Genomic DNA, 19446 nt, shown 5'->3' with positions numbered 1-19446 from the left:
CATCGTCTCCAAATATTGAACTGAGAAAGTAGATGGTTCTCTGCAGTAAAGCAGTTCAATGAATAAACAATATTAGATTATAATCCTACATACTAACTTATGCACTATTCAAAAGCAATGTTGAATTTAATTAAGAGGCCAACAAGGGTGGTTTGGAGACCATGGGGTCTCCAAACCCTCACCACAATGAGGGGTGAAGCATTCAATTAAACATTTTTACATTTAACTCTCAACCACACTTCAATTCCTTTAAGTATATGCAAACCAGCTCAAACTTAGAACACCTCATTGTGGCAGTAAAAATTGTTCAAGATAATTTCTCCAAGATATCTTAAAAATAAAGTCACAAAATAATGTTGAAGCAAATCCATAAAAAGATTGATGTTGTCATCAAGCATGAAGCCTGCATGTGTTTACACCCAGATTACAGCAAATTACTGATTATACATTTGCGGTGGGAATCTCAGAAGCTGTCGCCAAGCTCAGTTCACTGACTTCAGTGTCTCAAGTTTTAGAAAGGTGAGCTGCAGGATGCAGAAAAGATTCACCAGGTTGTGGCTTGAGATGGAATATTTCATTTATGAGGAGAGACTGGATGGGTTGGATTTATCTTCTTTGGAATGCAGGAAGACAACAAATTATAGAAAATTATGAGGGGCTATAAACTGGGTTGATCAATGGTAAGACATTTTTCTACATGGCAGAGGTGTCTAAAATTAGAGGGCATAGCTTTAGGGGAAGGGATAAGTGGTTTAAAGGGATACTAAGAAAAAAATATTTTCACCCAGAAGGTGTCTGGAATCTGATATGTCCATAAAACAGGTGTGAGTGTTGGAAGTAGGTGTATAGACAAGCAGTTGAATTGGCATGACAAAGAAGGCTATGTATCCGATGCTGGTAAATGGGATTAGTCTCATTACATACTTGATGATCTGCATAGGCATGGTGGACCACTGAGGGCATTTCTGAGAAGAAATTCTGTCTCCATCTTAAATGAGTGGCGCCCATCCCACTCCCCCCCAACTATTAGAAATCCAAGTTCCCAATTTCCCCACAAGGAAAAGTGTTCTCTCAACAAATATCTTGTCAAATGCCTGCAGATTTTTTTTTTAACATCTCAATTGAAAATAGATCACTTTCCCGTTGATTTGGTCTGTGCCAGCAAAAGAAGCATTTTTACCTTGAATAGTGCACCTTCAAGCACCTTCTGTTTCTGTTTTCATTGCTACCATCAGGACAGAGGTCTAGGCGCCAAAAGACTCGGACCTCCAGGTTCAGGAATAGCTGCTACCCCTACCCCTCCACCATCAGACTCCTCAATGACAAACTCAATCGGGACTCATTTAAGGACTCTTGCACTTTTTTGATTTTTTCCCCCCTCTCTGTATATTGCAGTCAGTTTGTTTACATTTCTTTATTTGTTTACATGTATATGTATCTTCTTGAACACAATTTTTTGCACGACCAATAAGTGGTGATTCTGCCTCACCCACAGGAAAAAGATTCTCAGGGTTTGAGGTGAAGTGTTGTATATACTCTGACAATTAATCTGAACTTTGAACTTATTGGCAATGATTTCCATCAACTTGTCATTTTTATGAGCAATTCATTGATTATAAATTGCAGGGAACAAGATGTCTGCAGTTGCTAGAAGACTGGAGCAACGCTCAAAGTGCTGAGGAACACAATGGGTTAGGTAGCATCTGTGGACAGCAATAGACCAGCCATTCCCAAACATCAGTGCCCTCCCTCTGGGGGCAGTGACGAGATCCAAGGGGATGGCAAAGAAAAAAGGGATAGTCAGGGAGAGGTCAGTGAGGAGAAAAGGGGGCGGTCTGAATGTTTCCAGCAAACTCAGCCCACAATACTCATTGTGCACTCTCTGCCAGGGGATGGGGGTGACAGCCAGGGATGCTGACTGCCCTGGACAGAACTGCTCAGGATGGTGACCACTCAGGTCAATAACTACCCGGGCTGGTGACTGCCTGGGAGATAAAGTGGGGGGGGGGGGGGGGCGGTGGCCTGAAAAAGTTTGGGAACCACTGCAATAGACAGCCAATGTTTCAAACTGAAGACCCTTAGTCAAGAATAGTAAGCACGAGATACAAATAAAATGGTAGGGGGTGGGGGTATGGGGGAGAGAAGCATAGGCTGATAAGCTTCCAGGTGATAGGCAAATACAGACAAAGACCCTTCCCCCTGCAATCTCTGAGCTTGTTTCTTCCCTTCCCCTTCCCAACTGTATTCACCTATCACCTGCCAGAACGTGCTCCTCTCCCCCTATCCCTATCCTTCTATTCTTGCCAGTCCTGAAGAAGGATTTTAGGCCCAAAACTGCCTATTGCTTTCCACAGATGCTACCTGACTCTCTCAGTTCTTCCAGCATCATGCTCCTAATATAAATTGCAGTTTAATATGAAGTGTAATTCAGTGAATCTGAGGTAAAGGTTTACATTTTGAGAAGGAGAAAGGAGGAGTTCTCGGAAGATACCTCAAAGAACATGAGAGATTTGCCTGAATGAGAGCTATACCTGGAAACCTTCTGGTGAAACCATGTAACAAAATGTTTTGAGGAGAAGAATAAAGATTTGAAATGTTTTGAGGAAGAAGACAGATAATCAGGATCAATTGGTAACATTTTAACAGGCCAGTCACAAAATATCAACATCATACTTCTGCCCTGCTAAGGCAGAGTGTGTGTAATATACTGTACAACAAAGTATGAAAGATCAATTTGTAGATCCAGCTATTAAAATACCCATTGGAAATTCGCGCAGCCTCTGTTATTTGCAATATTTTCTGTTAGTATGTTCTCTGAACTTCAATATATTCACTGCAATATTGCACCTCATGTTTCCTTTGTGGCACAAAGGTCACATCCTTTTGTTCATTGCACACATTCACACTATTCAAGGATGAATACAGGATGGGTGGGGTGGTGGGGGGCGATTTTAATTTCTTCCAATTTGTTGAATATAAAGAGATTGGGAATTAAAATCATACAGTTTCACATTCTATCACTCCACATCCCATAAGAGAATTCATGTGTTTACATAATTTAGATTTGAGATCACCTCATGGATATGCAGATCACAATTCTGTCACTTTGAGGTTGCCAGGAAACACTCTCTCCCCCTCCACAAACTAATCAGCCCTCTCATGGACTCTCACCGGCAAACAAATTTACTTAATTGTCATCGAGCAGGATCTGATTGCCTTGCTCTTGAACAGGTTGCACCAAGCGGCTACTTTCCCAGCAACCTTTACAGTGCCCAGTCGGCATCTTACTCACTTGGAAATTAATTTTTCCCCTATAAACTACAGTAAAAACAATGTTGTAGTTAAACCCCAGATGAAAGATAGGCAGTTGGAGAAAACCCATTGTACATTTTGGACAGACTGAAGGTTAAATCCTTGGATTATAATATCAGGTGTCAAATTATGATGTACTGCAATCTCACTCTTCCATTATTACTTTTTTTCCCCCAGTTAAATGGGCCTTAAAATAATATTTTGCCTTTATTTTGTAGAACATTCAAGAAAGAAAAAGATGGCCAGGAAGTTCAGGCTGTGGTCCTGCCAGAGACAGACAGATTGGCCAGGCCTGAGGGAGAGGTGTTATGTTCTGAAATCATGTTCCAAGTAGCTGTGGATTTGTTTTATTTTTTAAAATACTATTGTGGTGGCATCAATCAACATAGCAAGCTTTTGAAAGTAACACTGCCTTCAAGGCAACCATCAAGCATGTTCTCAATTTGCAGTGAAATCTGATGCCACCAGTACAATGAATTAGAGGTCAGGAAGTATATCCAAAATAGTCAATATACATGCTAGGCAATCAATAGTAAGCACCAATATTTTTCAAAAGCTGCAGTGTGGTTGGCTGCCTCAAATATTTGACATTCTCTCTTCCCAATGACCAAAAAAAGTCATCAACCCAAAGAAATACTGAATATTATGATCGCAGAATGCAGTGTTAGTTAATAGCAATGAAATTACTAAACCGCAAAGACAGAGGAGATGAGCCAAGGCATCTTATTATGCAATGGACCAGATTGTGTTTGACAGTCTAATCTTCATACTTGTACCCCATTGCCCTACCCCCTCCCCCCACCCCCATCCCCATCTACTCCCTGTGTCCTCAGGGATGTTTTGGGGCTCCATTCAAACCTGAAGACACACTCTTTTGCGGTTTTTGCAAAGCCAGGCAATCTGCGAGTAGCAAACAAAGAGAAGCTGGAGAAACTTGGCAGATCAGGCAACGTCCATGAATAGAAACTGTCAGTCAACGCTTCTGGCCGGGACCCTTCATCGAATCTGCGAGCAGCTGCTGAACCTCCGGCGGTGGAACGTGGCCTGAGAGGCATTTGACTTTTTGCAGTTTATAATTCTTGCTGAGGCTTTTAAAATCAGTTGAAATAGACAGAAAAAACCCTCAATACAAATAAAGAGATATTTAAAGTACATTTAAAACTGAAATAATATATTTATTTAAACACACATGTAACTCACAATGGTTAGTTAAAATATTGATATAAATTATGGAGACACAAAACTAAATGTTTAACTTAATTTCTCATTTCCATCCAAGTTTACATAACCTTACTTTATACAGTTATACCCTGCTTTAAAAATACTCAAAATTACAAAAATGTGTTTTACGAAGAAACCGGTGTTCGCTTTTACGAAAATACCCTCCAATAGTAGTGAATGGGTCTTTGCTTTACACCATTTCGGCTGAAAAAATGTTTCCTAGGAATGCTCTAATTTTGTAAAGCATCACCCCAGAACTTCCATTAACAGAAAAACACCTCATGGGATGGGGCCTTTGGGAGGATCTGCACCCACTGCAATTCGCCTATCGTCACAATCGCCCCACAGCAGATGCAATATCACTGGCTCACCACTCAGCCCTGGATCACCTCGAAAACAGCAATTTGTACCTCATCAGCTCCTCACCAACTACAGCTTTTGGCCTTCAATACCATTATTCCCTTAGTGCTGGTGAAGAAGCTACAAACTCTAGGCCTCTGTACCCTCCTCTGCAACTGGATCCTTGGCTTTCTCATTGGAAGACTGCAGTCAGTATGAATTGGAAAAGCTGTCTCCTCCTCACTGATTATCAACCAAAGCCCACCTCAAGGATGCATGCATAGCCCATTGCTCTACACGTTATACACCCATGACTGTGTGGCCAAACACAATTTCAATGTTTCTACAAATTTGCCGATGACACCACAGTTGTTGGCAGAATCACAAATGTCAATGAGGAAGCGTACAGGAGAGAGATAGATCAGCTCATTGAGGGGTGTCACACCAACAGCCTTGCGCTCAACATTAGCAAAACTAAGGAGACGATTGTGGACTTCAGGAAGAAGTCAGTCAGGGGAACACAACCCATTCCTCATCGGGACTCAGTAGTGGAGAAGATCAACATCTCCGAGGATCTATCTTGGAGCCTCCATGTTGATGCAATCACAAAGATGGTTCGCCAGCGGCTACTTTGTGAGGTGTTTGAGGAGATTTGGTATGTCACCGAAGACTCTCATAAACTTCTACAGGTATACTGTGGAGAGCATTCTGGCTGGTTGCATCACTGTCTGGAATGGAGGTGCCAAATCTCAGGACAAGAAAAAACTCCAGAGGGCTGTTAACTCGGCCTGTGACATAACAAGCACCAGACTTCACTCTATCAATGACATCTACATGAGCCGGTGTCTTAAAAAAGCAGCTCTATCCTCAAAGACCCCCACCACCAGCCAGGCCATGCCCTCTTCACTCTGCCATCATTGGGTAAATGGAGCCTAAAGATGGGCATTCAACGGCACAAGGACAGGTTATTCTCCACTGCCATCAGATTTCTGAATAAATAGTGAACCAAAGACATTGCCTTACTTTTCATACATTATTACTTTTATTAGTTTTTATATTAATTGTTGGATGGTTATATATAAATGTTTGCACTATGAATTTCATGATTTGTCCATGACAATAAATTCTGATTCATATCAGATTTTAGATTTATTATCAAAATTCACATGTATATGACATCATATGCAACCCTGAAATTCTTTTTCCTGTGGGCAAGGTAGAATTGGTAGTCCACCTGTACAAAAAAAAGTACAAGGTATGACCATAAATTCATGATCATTATTGCACCTGCCTGGCAGCTCTTTTCTGATTCATGCACATAGACCCATCTGTCCTTCACCTCAATTGCAATCTCTGTTTTTAGATAATTGCCATTTGTTTCCTCTGATCAAAGTGCTTGCCCTTGCAAATTCCCCATGTTAAACTCTATTTGATACCTTCTCCCCCCCCCCAACTCAATGTGTCTGCATCCCATTTCAGATTGACAATGCCCTTATCACAAAATCTCTTTTTTGTATCAACAGCAAATATTTACCTACCATTCCTCTCTCCATCAAAATGATCAATTGCAGACCTACACCTTATCCTTGTGATACTTCACCAGTTACTTCCTTCCACCCTATGAAGGGCCTACTACAGTCTTCAATCCATTCAAACACACTTCCTGCGACACTGTGAGCTTTTAATTTATGCATTAAGACTATTGTCAAATGAATTTTGGAAATCAAAATATACGTCTAACGATTTCCCTCTATCAACTCTTCCTGTTACATTCTCAAAAGATTCAAACAAAATGATCAAACGTGATTTATCTTTCATAAAACAACCAGGTTTAATTATTTTCAGCCTTCCTGGCTCTTCTGTAGTTCCCTCACTCGCGCCTTTATCATTTTTTAAAAAAACAAATGAGTCAATTTTCTTGTTTTCTAATCTTCTGGTGCTCTCCTGGAGTTTAGTGAGTATGGAACATTTCAATCAATGGGTCCACTATCTTTGCACCCTCTTCATTTCTCCATTGGGTCCTGACAACTTAGTCGCCTTTAAGTCCCCGGGTCTTTCCAATATGTTATCCCTTGTGATTGGGATTTTTCTAAGTTCAAACATGTTGGTTAAAATGAGTCCATCTGATATCTTAGGGATGTGGACTCATGTAAAAAAACCACTTTGAACACATTACTATTTGTTTTTTGCTGTTATTAATTCACCAGCCTCATTGTCTAAATAAAAGCTTAAGAAATAGGAGCAGGAGTGGACCATCTGGCCTATTGAGCCTGCTCTGCCATTCAATAAGATCATGGCTGACCTGACCATAAACTCACTTCCATTTGTTTCCTCACCCCACCCCCATTCCCCACAATCCTACTTGCCGACTATTCAAATATCTATCTGCCTGCGCCTTTAATAAATTTGATGAGGCTGCCTCTAGTGTTTCATTGGGCAGAGAATTAGATTCATGATTCTCTGGGAGAAACAGTTCCTTCTTATCTCTTGTCTTAAATCTACTCCCTTGAATTTGTCCCCTGGTTCTAGTCTTACACACCAGACCAGGCTCTGCATCAAGGGATGGGGAATCTATGGGCCATGCCCCCCAAGTAAGTTATTGTGCCACCCCCATCCGTAGCACTAGCGTCATGTGGTTTCTTCTCCTTGCGCTGTAAGCATGCGTGTTTGTCTGGTTACGTCAGAGGGAGGGGAAGTGTGATGGTGGCGCACAGAGGAGATTCAAGACATATATAGCACCCACTCCCCCACCCCGCTGAGCGAATCTTCAAATGTCAGTTTGTGCCCCCTCCCACCACGGTTACCCTATTGTCTCCCCCGATTAGACACATTCTGATGCCAGTGGAAACAACCTCCCTACTTCTATCTTATCTATTCTTTTCATAATTTTAGCCGTTTCTATGGCATCCCCCCTCCCCTCAGACCCATCATTCTAAACTTCAATAAGTAAAGTCCTCAGCAACTCAATCGCTTCTCATGAACTAACTTCCTCTTTTCTGGAATCAAACTGGTGAATCTCTTCTGTACAATCTCCAAAACTAGTAATATTCTCTCTCAAGTAAGGAGACCAGAATTAGACACGGTGTCCCAGGAGTGGCCTCACCTGGACCCTGTACAGTTGTAGCAGAAACCCCCTTTCATCTTAAAATCAACCCCTCTTTTGTTTAGATCCAATTTACTCAGGCCAGCATTTTCCTATTAATATATCCAAAGAAAACTTTGCAGTTTGATTTTATTCTATAGGTAAGGTTTTTTTTTCTCAAATTTAATTTTCACCATTCTAACAGCCTTTTTAGTTTTCTACTATTCTTTCCTAAAATCTTCCCAGTCCTCTGCATTTATTATTTCGCACAACTTGTTTACAATTTAACATTATTTGTTACCTTCTTTGCTATCCACAGAGTGTGCCTGTTTGATTGGGATAGACTGATCATTGCACCCCAGCTGTTTGGATATCTGCCACTGTTCATGTACCAAGGTACTCCTTCATTTGATAACCCAGTGCATCTCAGACAATTCCTTCTTCATCTCATTATAAATGTCGTTTGGTAAACTAAAGACACTGTTCATTAATCTATAGTGTTCATAATTCAACTGCATTAAGAATTTGATTACTAACCCCCCCCCACCACAAGGGGACATTTAACCACAAGACCCTTTATTAATAACTAACAACTAAATCTTAAATAGCCTGTTTATGGGAAAGTTTTGAAATATGCTGCTTTCAAAAACAATCCCTGGAACATGCCTCAAAAATTTTGAGTACACACATATATATATATATATATATATATATATGTATATCACATGAGTCAGCACAACATTGTGGGCTGAAGGGCCTGTACTGAATTGAATGGGTTTCTACACGCCATTACTAGTTTGTTTCATCCAATCATATGTAGGTTTAAATCTCCCATGATAAATGCAGTTTGCTTCAAACATGCCCTTGATATTTTCCCACTTTGATATTGAGAAGGTCACATTTGCGAGGGCGATAAACTACTTCCACCCCTGCTTTCAGTTCCCTGCTATTCATGATTTCAACCCAAACTGATACCACATCACGGTCCACAGCACACAGCACTGCTCTGGTACCTTCTTTAATTCATTGCAACTCCCTCAGTCACCGCTGTTCTCTATTAATTACTCTCCCTCATAGATTCCTCTTTCCTCCCTTGTGGAAGATCAGAGAATAGAAGGAAGAGCCCTTGAACTTAAAGCCATCTCACTACAGTCGAGACGCTGGGCTCCTGTTGTGCTGGGTCAAAGTGATGATGAAATGGGGCTTACCAGCTTCCAAGTGGGGGAATTATATAACAGATATCCAGACACCAGCCAACAATGGAATCAAATGTGCTGCCCTCGAAATCTTAAAGTGCCTCAACCAGGCGATCTTAACTGGCAACTCACGGATCGAGCAATCAGCTTCAATCTCTGCCGAGGCTTCAAACAAACATGACAGGAAACAGATTTGTAATTCACAGAGCCACTCCCCCCCAAATAAGTTTCCACCTTTCCCCTCCTGTCCTCCTATCCATGTCTAATGATGGCCTCTCTCCTGTTGGCCTATGCTCCTCACCCTGCCCTTCTTTCTTCCTCCCCTGGCCTTTTTATGCAAGCACCTGTCTGAATTCTACTCATGCCTCAGGCCCGAAATATTGGTTCCTCTGGACGCTGTTCGACTGGCTGAGTTCCTCCAGAATTTTTGAGTTTTTACTACATTTAGCATCCGTAGACTTTTGTGTTTCACTTTGTAATTTTTCGACAGGTTTATAAATTTAATTGAATTACATGAATCAAGATAAAAATGAAAGATTTATCTTTTTACATGCTATCTGGGCAAGTCAACTGAAATATAGGTTAGTGCAATGATAACAAACAAATAAATAACAACATAGGGACCAAGTTAAGTAGTGCAAGGAATGGAGAAAAGTGCAAGGTGCTGAGAAACCTACCATTAAAATGGTGCAAGCGCATCATTTTTCACAAGTGAAACCATCCTTGAACCTGGAGGTACATGTTTTCTGCCCGACGGAAGTGGGGGGGGGGGGGGGGGGTGGGGGGTTGGTAAGAGTATGACCGGGGTGAAATGGGTCCTTGAATATGTTAGCAGCTTTCCCCAGACAGTGTGATGTACGACAGAGCGATGGAGGGGAAGTTAGTTCGCGTAATGGCCTTTAAACACTTGCAACTTCTTGCAGTCTTGGGCAGAGCAGCTTCTGTAATGCACTAGACAGGATACTTTCCATGGTGCATCTGTAAAAGTTGGTAAGAAATCTTGAGAACAAACCAAGTTTACTCGGGCTTCTGAAAAAGTGGAAACTTTGCTATGCGTTCTTGGTTGTAACATCAATGTGGCTGGAGCAGAACAGACTGTTGCTAAGATGGCTCCACCACCTCCACCTCAACGTTGCTGATATACTATGGACAAGAATGTGAGTTCCCATCTCATTTTCAGTCCCTTCTTTTTGCTGATATTGAGAGAGTTGTTGGTGCCAAACTCTCTATCTCCTTCCTATTCACTGTCTGGTCATTGATGAAGATCTAGTTGACAACAGTGGTGGCATATGCAAACTTGCAGATGGAGTTAGGGCAATGTTTGGCCACACAGTCATGAATATACCTGCAACTAGAGACTGACTTCACAATGTTAAGGATTATCATGCAAGAGGTGTTGACACCAATCCTCACTGCTTGCAGTCTGCACATCAGGAAGTCAAGAATTCAGCTGCACAGATTGTGATACTATGCTTCCGAGCTTGGCGATGAGTTTCTTTGGAACTACCAGGTCGAAGGCAGAGTTGTGATCAATAATAGGAGTCAGATGAATGCGCTCTTGTTATCCAAATGTTCCATTGTAGAGTGTAGGGCCAGGAAGATGGCATCTGCCATGGATCTGTTGTGATGCTAGAGAGGTTGTGGTGGTAAATGAAGTGAAGCTGAACCTTTCTAAAAAAAAAACAAATTATATTTACAATATCTACATCATTCCCAAATTAAAACACTATTATTCTTGTCTGGAATTGATTCCATTCCCTGAAGTGCCCATCAGACTTGGAAGTTCAGAGAACAAGCAGACAGTGATGCCTTCTCCACACGGACTCCTGGGCACAGATGCATTCTCCTCCCAGGGAACTGCTGCCCTGGCAGGGTCCAGAAGCAGACTGTTGAAGAGACTGATCAAAGGAATTATTTCATTCAGCATCAAGTTCTCAAAAATCAGAAGCGTAGGGTTGAATTTCAACCGGAACTCAATGAGCATCCTCCATTAAAGATGTTTCTTTCCAGGATCAAATTGGGAACCTTTTGTATGAGAGGCAAATATGCTTACCTCTTCATCAGAGAGAGAGGAAGGTTTTGCTTGTTACTCCAGAACACCTTCCCTTGAAGAGTTGCATCAACATCTAGCAGTAGATAGTCAAGAAGCTGAACAAAATGACCAAACAGCAACATTTAGTGTTTAGCTATAACCTTGCCATCAACATTCTTGGGTCATCCATCACTCACCAGAAACTAAACTGGACTAGTCACATGAACAATGTAGCTACAACAGCATGTTAGACTTTGGGGATCCTGCTGAGAATGAGACCTCTTGACATCCTAAATCATTTCCTCTTCCTTCACAACATAAATAGGATCAAGATGGCACATTGCTATGGTCCCAAATGAATGCAGATTCCAGCTGTGCTCCATAAAGTAGCCTGCTTGATTGAAAATTTCTCCAACATGATAAAATTCACTCCCTAAACCCTGGTTCAAGGCTACACAATGTCCAGCAGATACCTATCTTGGCTACATTGACTAGCAACCTATTGCCAAGAAGGATTATGACATCAGGTATATCTTGACATTAGTATTGCTGGGTCCAAATCCTGCAATTCCTTACCTAGAAGCATTTTGTCAATATTTTCACCAGAAGATCTACAAAGTTGAAGAAAGTGGCCTTTACCACCTTCTCGAGGGCCACTAAGGATGTAAAATATATGCAAGCTTTGCCAGCAATGTCCACATCACAAGAGATCAGTACGTAAAAAAAACCATGAAGCATTCAAGCATATTTGGCAGCATGAATGAAGGCAGGGTCAGTAATCAACTTCCCCTCTCTCTCTTTGACTGCTGAAGTTGAAAACTCCCAAATGATGGTTTCTTCTTTAAATTTTTCATATGCACACCCTTTCTGCAGTGTAGCATGTTTTAATATTGAAATTTGCAACAAAATATCATTACAAAGTAATCTTAAAAACCAACAGCATACCAAAAATAAAACCTTACAGCCAAGATAATAAATGTGAGATGCAATTACTTACTCACACTGATCATCGGCTCTATGCTTTTGGAAATTGCATTGAGGACTACAGGACTACAGAACATAGACTAAGGAAACATTAGGGGGAATCTTTGTGGTGAGAGCGTGGAATGAGCTGACAGCTGAAGTGTGGAATTTGGGCTCATTTTTGACATCCAAGAAAAATATGGAAAGGGACATAGAAAGGAGGGGTATGGATGGCTACAGTCCAGGTACATGTCAATGGGACTACGTAGAATAATAGTTCAGCATAGACTAGATGGGCAAAAGGACCAGTTTCTGTCCTGCATTGTTCTATGGTTCTAATCTAAAGCACAATAGAATGAATATTAGGAAAGATTGAATTGAGAGGAAAAGTTTTCAATTTGGCCTCAATTGAAAAGAAAAGCCACAATGGAGATATTAGTGGTAAAAGTTTGATCAGTGGACTGTGAAGATGAAAAGCTTTGTCCCATGTACATGACTAATACCATCTTTGTTACTGCATGCTTGTCTCCTGTTTGCTCTTTCACTGGCAGATGTATAGTGTTCTGACACCATCACACAGCATTGTGCCATGTAGATCCTGAATGATGAGGATTCTTATACCAAGTGTTATCACATATTATTGCTCTGTTTCCAGAGCAAAAGGAGAATGGCCTGCTTGAAACGTCCAAGAACTTTGGATAAAAAAATGCTATCTTTGGCTGCAATTACTGCTATGATTTCATTATGCTGGAAGCATCTGAGGTGAAGGAAGTGTCTGTTGCTATTATGAACTGCTCATATCTCAGTCCAAAGGAATTCTATAAAAGGAGACGGCTGGTGAGAAGTATCACAAAAACTACATCTCTGCTGTGGAAAAAGGAAGATTTCTCTATTCGAAAGATTACATGAGATACTACAGGCACCTGTTACACTCAAATGTATAGTTAGCTGGCTTCCCATCCTCTATCGACTCAATAGTACGCAGAACTCTGCTGAGTTTACCCTTACTTACACGAATTCCTGTTCACCCATCAACTACATGAAAGCTGGACATCAGGACTCCCACTTAAACAATGAATTTGAAATTGATTTCAATTTGCTTATGACTCAATTGCCCACAAATCCCAGCACCTCTGCAATTCCCTGAAGACCGTCAACCAGGATATTTCAACTCTTCCCATTCAGGTTTCTTAACTATATTGACTCTATTAGTCAATCCATCATTTGACAGCCACGCTTTCAGCTGTGAAGGCTCTGAACTTTGCACAACCCTCCCCAATCCTCTCCATCTCTTTTTCCTTCTTTATGACATGACCTCCTTTACCAGAGGTTGTAGCCATCTACACTCATAACTCATGGGACTCAAGACTCCCCTGTTAAATGTTCTACAACACAACGCATGTTATGTAATATAAGCTGCGATGATCCTGGTATATGGTTTCTCTATGACATCTTAATTATAATCCTTTGTGGAATAGAAGGTCATTTAATGGTTGAACCTCCAGCAATGGTACTTTGACATCTAATACCCAAGGTACATGTGTTTGTCTGCACTTCTTGATCCAAATTATGCAGTTTGTCTGGAATGATGATCATGGAAAAGCTGATGGGAGTACTAGTACAGGAAAAAAACTAGCATGAATACACAATTCTAAGGAAGATTCTCAATACCGGATTAGGGACCAGCAATGTCAATAAAAGTTTCTTAAATGAGCAGGATTCTGCATTGAGGCAGAGTTCTGTGGGACTACGGTAATGTGTCAGCCTGATATTCATTCTATCATATATAGGGCCTACAAGATGACTCCCCAGTTTTCTGGTGTCCGGGCCTCCCAGCAACAACCCAACCCCCAATTGTCATATCTGTAAATTAAACAAGCGAGCGAAAAAAACCTCTTTGCTTCTGGCCGGGCAGATGCCAAACGGTGCTGGGTGCAAGCCTTCAGCGTCGGGCGTGGTGCCATTCATATCGAACAAGGTTGGCTTGGGAGGCACCGGTTCCTGGGCAAGGGCGGGGACCTCGGGCTCCCAGGCAGGAGCGGGGACCTCAGGCTTTACAATTGTAAAATGTCTGGGTGGGTTATAGCGGCAGTGGGGTGGTGCTTCAAGGGTTGTCTTGGATGTCAAATCGACATCGAGCAGTTGTTTTTGAGGTCTCAATTTTGTATCTGGTGTATAAAATTACCCCTGATTTTTGAGGGTTTCAAGGGTCATCTCATATGCCGTAATATATAGTAAATATTCCAAACATTTTGATTATCTCTCATATAAGCCGTACATCTACAGAGATCTCGTCATCCATATTCATATCCTGGATGAAAGGAAGCAGAATAAGGACTGCTACTGCCCTTTAAAATGTTCTCTATTACTCACCAAGGTCATGTTTGATCCTTTCTCTTGTATATTTCCCATATCCAAAAGCATATTGGTCTCAGCCTTAAACAGATTCAGTATAAATGCTCTCAAGGGTAGAGGATTCCAAGCAATTCCTCATTCAAAATTTGGGAGATCGTTACGAGATTACCCCTCTTTGGATTGATGGACATCCTGGTCATCTGCATGACATTTCAGAGTTATCCTTAACAGATGTCAGACATTTGAATGAAGTATTATGAAAAGGATGTTAAGTTTGACTGGAGAAACAAATCTGTTACATCACATTGCACATCCCCCACTCTGTTGGTTATTCTTGGCACAGATATATTTTCACAGGACCTTTGGACATTGAGGCAATGATTGCAGGCTGAAATTGCCCATTTAGAGATGCAATGAATCAGAGATTGTTTGATGGAGAACTCACTTCCAAAAAGCTTTAAAGTTTTAAATAATTATATATCAAGTTTTGCATCTACAGCTGCTGACATCACAATACTGCATGTTAATCTGGAGCACTGCATCGGTTTAATTAAAGACAGAGCATAGAAACTGACCCTTCAACCCAACACCAAATCCCCCTAAACCTTCCCTGTGCATGTACATGTTCAAATGTCTTTTCATTGCTGTAATTATTCCTAACCTCTACCAATTCCTCGGATGACTCACATCATATACCCTCCATTTTGTGTGAAAAGATGTCCACGGGTCCTTTAAATCTTTCTCCTCTCACCTACGCCCTCTACTTTTAAACTTACATAACTTGGGAAAAAGGCTGGGTCCATTTGTCTTATCTTTGTTCCTCATGATTTTAAATACCTCCATAATGTCACCTCAGCCTCCTTCGCTCCAGGAAAAAAAGATCCAACGCATCCAATCTCTCCTTTTACTCAAGTCGCCCAGACCCACCAATATCCTTGTGAAAATTATTGTATTAATTTGTCTCAAAACACATTTTCCTATGCTATCGCTATTCAGTCAATAAAAGTGAGCACCAATCATAAGGGTGAAAGGGAGAGTTGGCACTATGGACAGCTAAAAATATCCAGTTTAACCAGCTCAAATGGCTGGACTGCCATTTTATGGAGCATTCACACAAAGAGGGATTGGCTTGTACCACTGCTGAGCATTTGTATGTATCCAGGTCAGGTAAAGCATCCCCAGATGCCATCAAGGTTCCCCTCCGGTCAGCTGTAACAGCACTCTTGAAGGAGAAGTTTCCATTGGTCTGATGATTAACCATTCGATCAAATAGCAGCCCATCCTGTGAGTTATATTGTCCCCAATCTTTGTCCGAGGTGCCCCTCCTCAATTATTTACAGGTTGAATTTGTGCCCAATTCCCAGAGCATCAGGGCAATACTCAAAGCTACAGCATTTTCAGATGCAGAACCTAATCTCTATCACAGAAATTGCACTTATTAGCTAGGCAAGCTTTTGAATATTTGAAACAATTTCATCCATTTAACACTGGAAGTCCTTAATGCACTGAAACACGTCAGTGTCTACACAGTTTTCAGTCTGTATCATGTGACAGTCCCAAGAGCGCAAGGGACATCTGGAGAAGGCAGTGAGTGGGATGTTAATTTTTGTTTTCCCCACAGGGATGGCTGTTGGGCAGTCGAGAAAATGAGTCAGTCTTTCATGCTCTGAGATGCAACTGATACCAAAGCAAAATTGGCAAAGGTAGAGGGGTAGAAGAGAATGGAAGAAATGACTATATATTGTGTCTGATTATTTTATATTGTATTTTGATATGTTTTAAAGGAGATAAATTTGAAGGGTTTTTAGTTGGGTCACATACAGATACAAACACTTCAAAACAGATCTCATTTAAAATGTTGGAGCACTGCTCAAGCCAGACAGTCCAGGCTCCAAGTGCCTTTGTAAAATTTTTGAAGAATGCCTATAAGGACTTTGCAAGTAGGTGTTAATTGGACATGTTGTGGAGTAATGGATTATTGATTTGGAAAGCAACAGATGAACGAACTCAGAAGATTGGGTCTGGTGCTGCAGTCTGAGTGCAGTTTGCTGTTCTAAGAGGGAGATGTGGTTTTTCTCTGAGTGAGAAAGAGAGAGAGGGGATTCAGTTCTACAGTTCAGCAGCAGCAGCTGGGACTGGAACGGGACAAGCTGGCAAACTTGTGGAAAAGCCCCATTTTAAGACAAGTTGTTAATTCTTAGTTTAGCCTGGTCAAAGCCCTTGTGCTACATACAAGAGGATATGGCTGGCTGCATAATGTTTCACTTGAAATAAGGGAAACGAAAAGGAACTCTGTGGTGACCTGAAAGAAAGAGGTTATCATCTGGAGAACCCTGAGGGGGCAAGTTTCTTCGGCAAGACACTGAAGTGGCTGATCAGAAGGACCCCATTTGTATCCAACGAGCAACAAGTCTCTCTCTCTCTCTCTCTCTCTGAAAACCAACAAGAACGTTTCTGAGCGGTAACCATTTACCTTTCAAGCACCAAAGCCTGGTGAACATTCATAAATGTTAAATTCTGTGCATAGTATAAGAATTGCCTGATACCGGTGAACTTGGAGGAGTGAGAGGTGAGATTGGACTGTGAATCAAGAACTTTTATTTCTAACTTACACACACATTACATACATTAGAAAGGGCTTAAGTTAGGCTAAGTTAATAGTAATAAGTTAAAGTTTGATCCTGTTTTCATGTTTAAAGATAATTAAAAGCAACTTTTGTTTAAGTAACCATTTGTCTTGGTCAATTTCTATTGCTGCTGGATTTTGGGGTCCTCTGGGTCCAGAACAATATTAATAAAAATTTAAGAATGAACATTTCCGGGATAGCACAGTACATCCAGGAATGGATGGTGGAATCAATAATAGAAGAAAAGATAGAGATCACACGGTAGGTTGGCATGCAGAGGATCATCAAAGTGACTTTAAACCCTCACCTAAAGTAGGACCCAAGTCCATTGTAAGATCACCCTACACATTTCAATAGATTCCCTCCAAGTCCTCATCAGAATGCAGTGCATAAGGTGCTCTGCAAACCACCGAATACACCAAGATGCAGGAGAAATTCAGCAGTTTACAGAGCATTAATGGAAAGTAAAAGACAGTCGGTTTTTCAAGCCTGAACCCTTCTTAGGGTATGCAATTACCTCAATGTGGCCAGGGGTGGAGTGGGGAGGCTGAATGAAGAAGAAATTATTGGTGGATATCAAAGGGAAGGGGAAAGAACAGAAAGGGTTATTAGGTTGGGGGGGGGGTAGTTATTTTTTTTGGTGTCTAGAGGTCTGCATAATATGTTGCTCCGAAGGGCTGTGATATGTTCTATCTTCTAAGAGAAAAGAAGGGGGCAGGTGTCTGAGAAAGATATGAGGGTGGTCAGAAGGATGAGGAAAAGTGAAAAGTTGGCAGTTACTGGAAATTGGAGGTCAGCATTGATTCACACAATTATGAAGCACTCCCATCGGACAAATAATACCGTACATTTTTTCTTTTAATCACTAGATTCAGGAAGGATCAATCAACTGTTTTTCTCTGGCGACTTAGTCATTTCTCATCCATTGCATCATTTTCACCTGTTCCCCAGCTTTAAGGACTGGCCTGGTACAAATGGCTGACAGCAATGTTATGGCAAGACTCCAATACTTGGAATTATAAAATTGATCAAGAGATCATTGCCTTTTTATAAAGGTCATGCTGGAATCTGGAGCCATAAATTATCTGCTGGGAAGAACTCAGCAGGTCGAGCAGAAGCTGTGGGAGAGAAAGAATGGTCAATGTTTGGGGCCATTCATTTCATTTCAGGTTTAGGAAGTTTTCTGGTCCTAAATGTTAACCCATTGATTCTACTCAACCCATTGAGTTCCTTCAGGAGATTGTTTGTGGCTGTACATAAATCTGGCTTCTGCATTTTCTATTTTACAACAGAGATCCTACTGCAAATGTTTATTATCTGCAAATTGCCAAAGGTTTCTCCATGGTTGAGAAAGACACACATTCCTGATTATTACTGGCACTCTTCTAAAGCACTTCAGCAAAGACAAAGATTTTCTTCTCCACCTGTTGTGGGCCTAGCTCTTAAGTTAGCAAAGTGATGGGAAAACTGCAGGTCTGACCGCATTAGTTTTCAGTCACTTTTGGGAATCCTTACTTATTACCCTCTCCATCCCTGCAGCTGAAGTTTTAGTCAGAAGGCACAAAGATTAAGAATTGGGAATCTCAGAAGGGCACAGGGCCAGACTGAGCATTTTTTCTGTTGCCCAGTTCATATGAGCATGTAAAGTTGTGAGCACATACTCAGCTTGGAAACTTGAGAAAAGGCAACTGTTTACCTAAATTTCTGTCAACAGGAAAAGTTTTCTTATGAATGAGAGAGCTAGACACTTATGCAAACAACCTCTAAATCCCTACTTTCTCAGTCAGTGCGTGTGATGTTGCCTGGCTAACAATCAAAACCATGCGATTACAATCACTGGCTGATTTAGAGCTTTATATAGACTGAGGCACAGCTCATGACTTGAATCTCCAGAGAACACTCACTGGAGTTGACAGCACCAGTAAGTTGATTTCCTCATGGCCTCATCACATGACATTCTGTCTCCGCTGGCTCATTGAACTGTCTCTATTCCAAGTGAACAATAGCTTTATAACTGAGAATTCTTCAGTAAGAATGGCAAATAGCCCACTCTTTTTTGTTGGTTGGCTTCACAGCAATATCATGCAGATTGAATTAGAAATTTGTTCTATGCCTCAACTTCATGTTAACCATTCAAAGAACAACTGTCTCAATATTCTGTTCCACTGAAATCATTCACCATGCCAAGGTTGGCAACATCAGAATAACAATGGACTCAGGCTCCTTTATGCCCGCATGTTGGATTCCAAGTAAAACCAGACTGAACTCCCAACTTGAATGAGCATCAGTCAGGATATTTCCAATTTACACACTGTAAAA

General features: G+C 41.1%; 1 protein-coding gene across 3 annotated transcripts in view; it reads right to left on the bottom strand.

The window, feature by feature from the left end:
- The window catches only part of LOC138744465 (cGMP-dependent protein kinase 1-like), a 592254-nt gene that overhangs the window by 180575 nt on the left and 392233 nt on the right, over positions 1-19446 (bottom strand). The gene's annotated exons all lie outside the window — the stretch shown is intronic.

Source organism: Narcine bancroftii, chromosome 10 (assembly GCF_036971445.1).
Source record: "Narcine bancroftii isolate sNarBan1 chromosome 10, sNarBan1.hap1, whole genome shotgun sequence".
Classification (NCBI taxonomy): domain Eukaryota; kingdom Metazoa; phylum Chordata; class Chondrichthyes; order Torpediniformes; family Narcinidae; genus Narcine; species Narcine bancroftii.
Note: the sequence above shows the minus strand (reverse complement) of the source record. Positions and strands in the feature narration are given on the sequence as shown.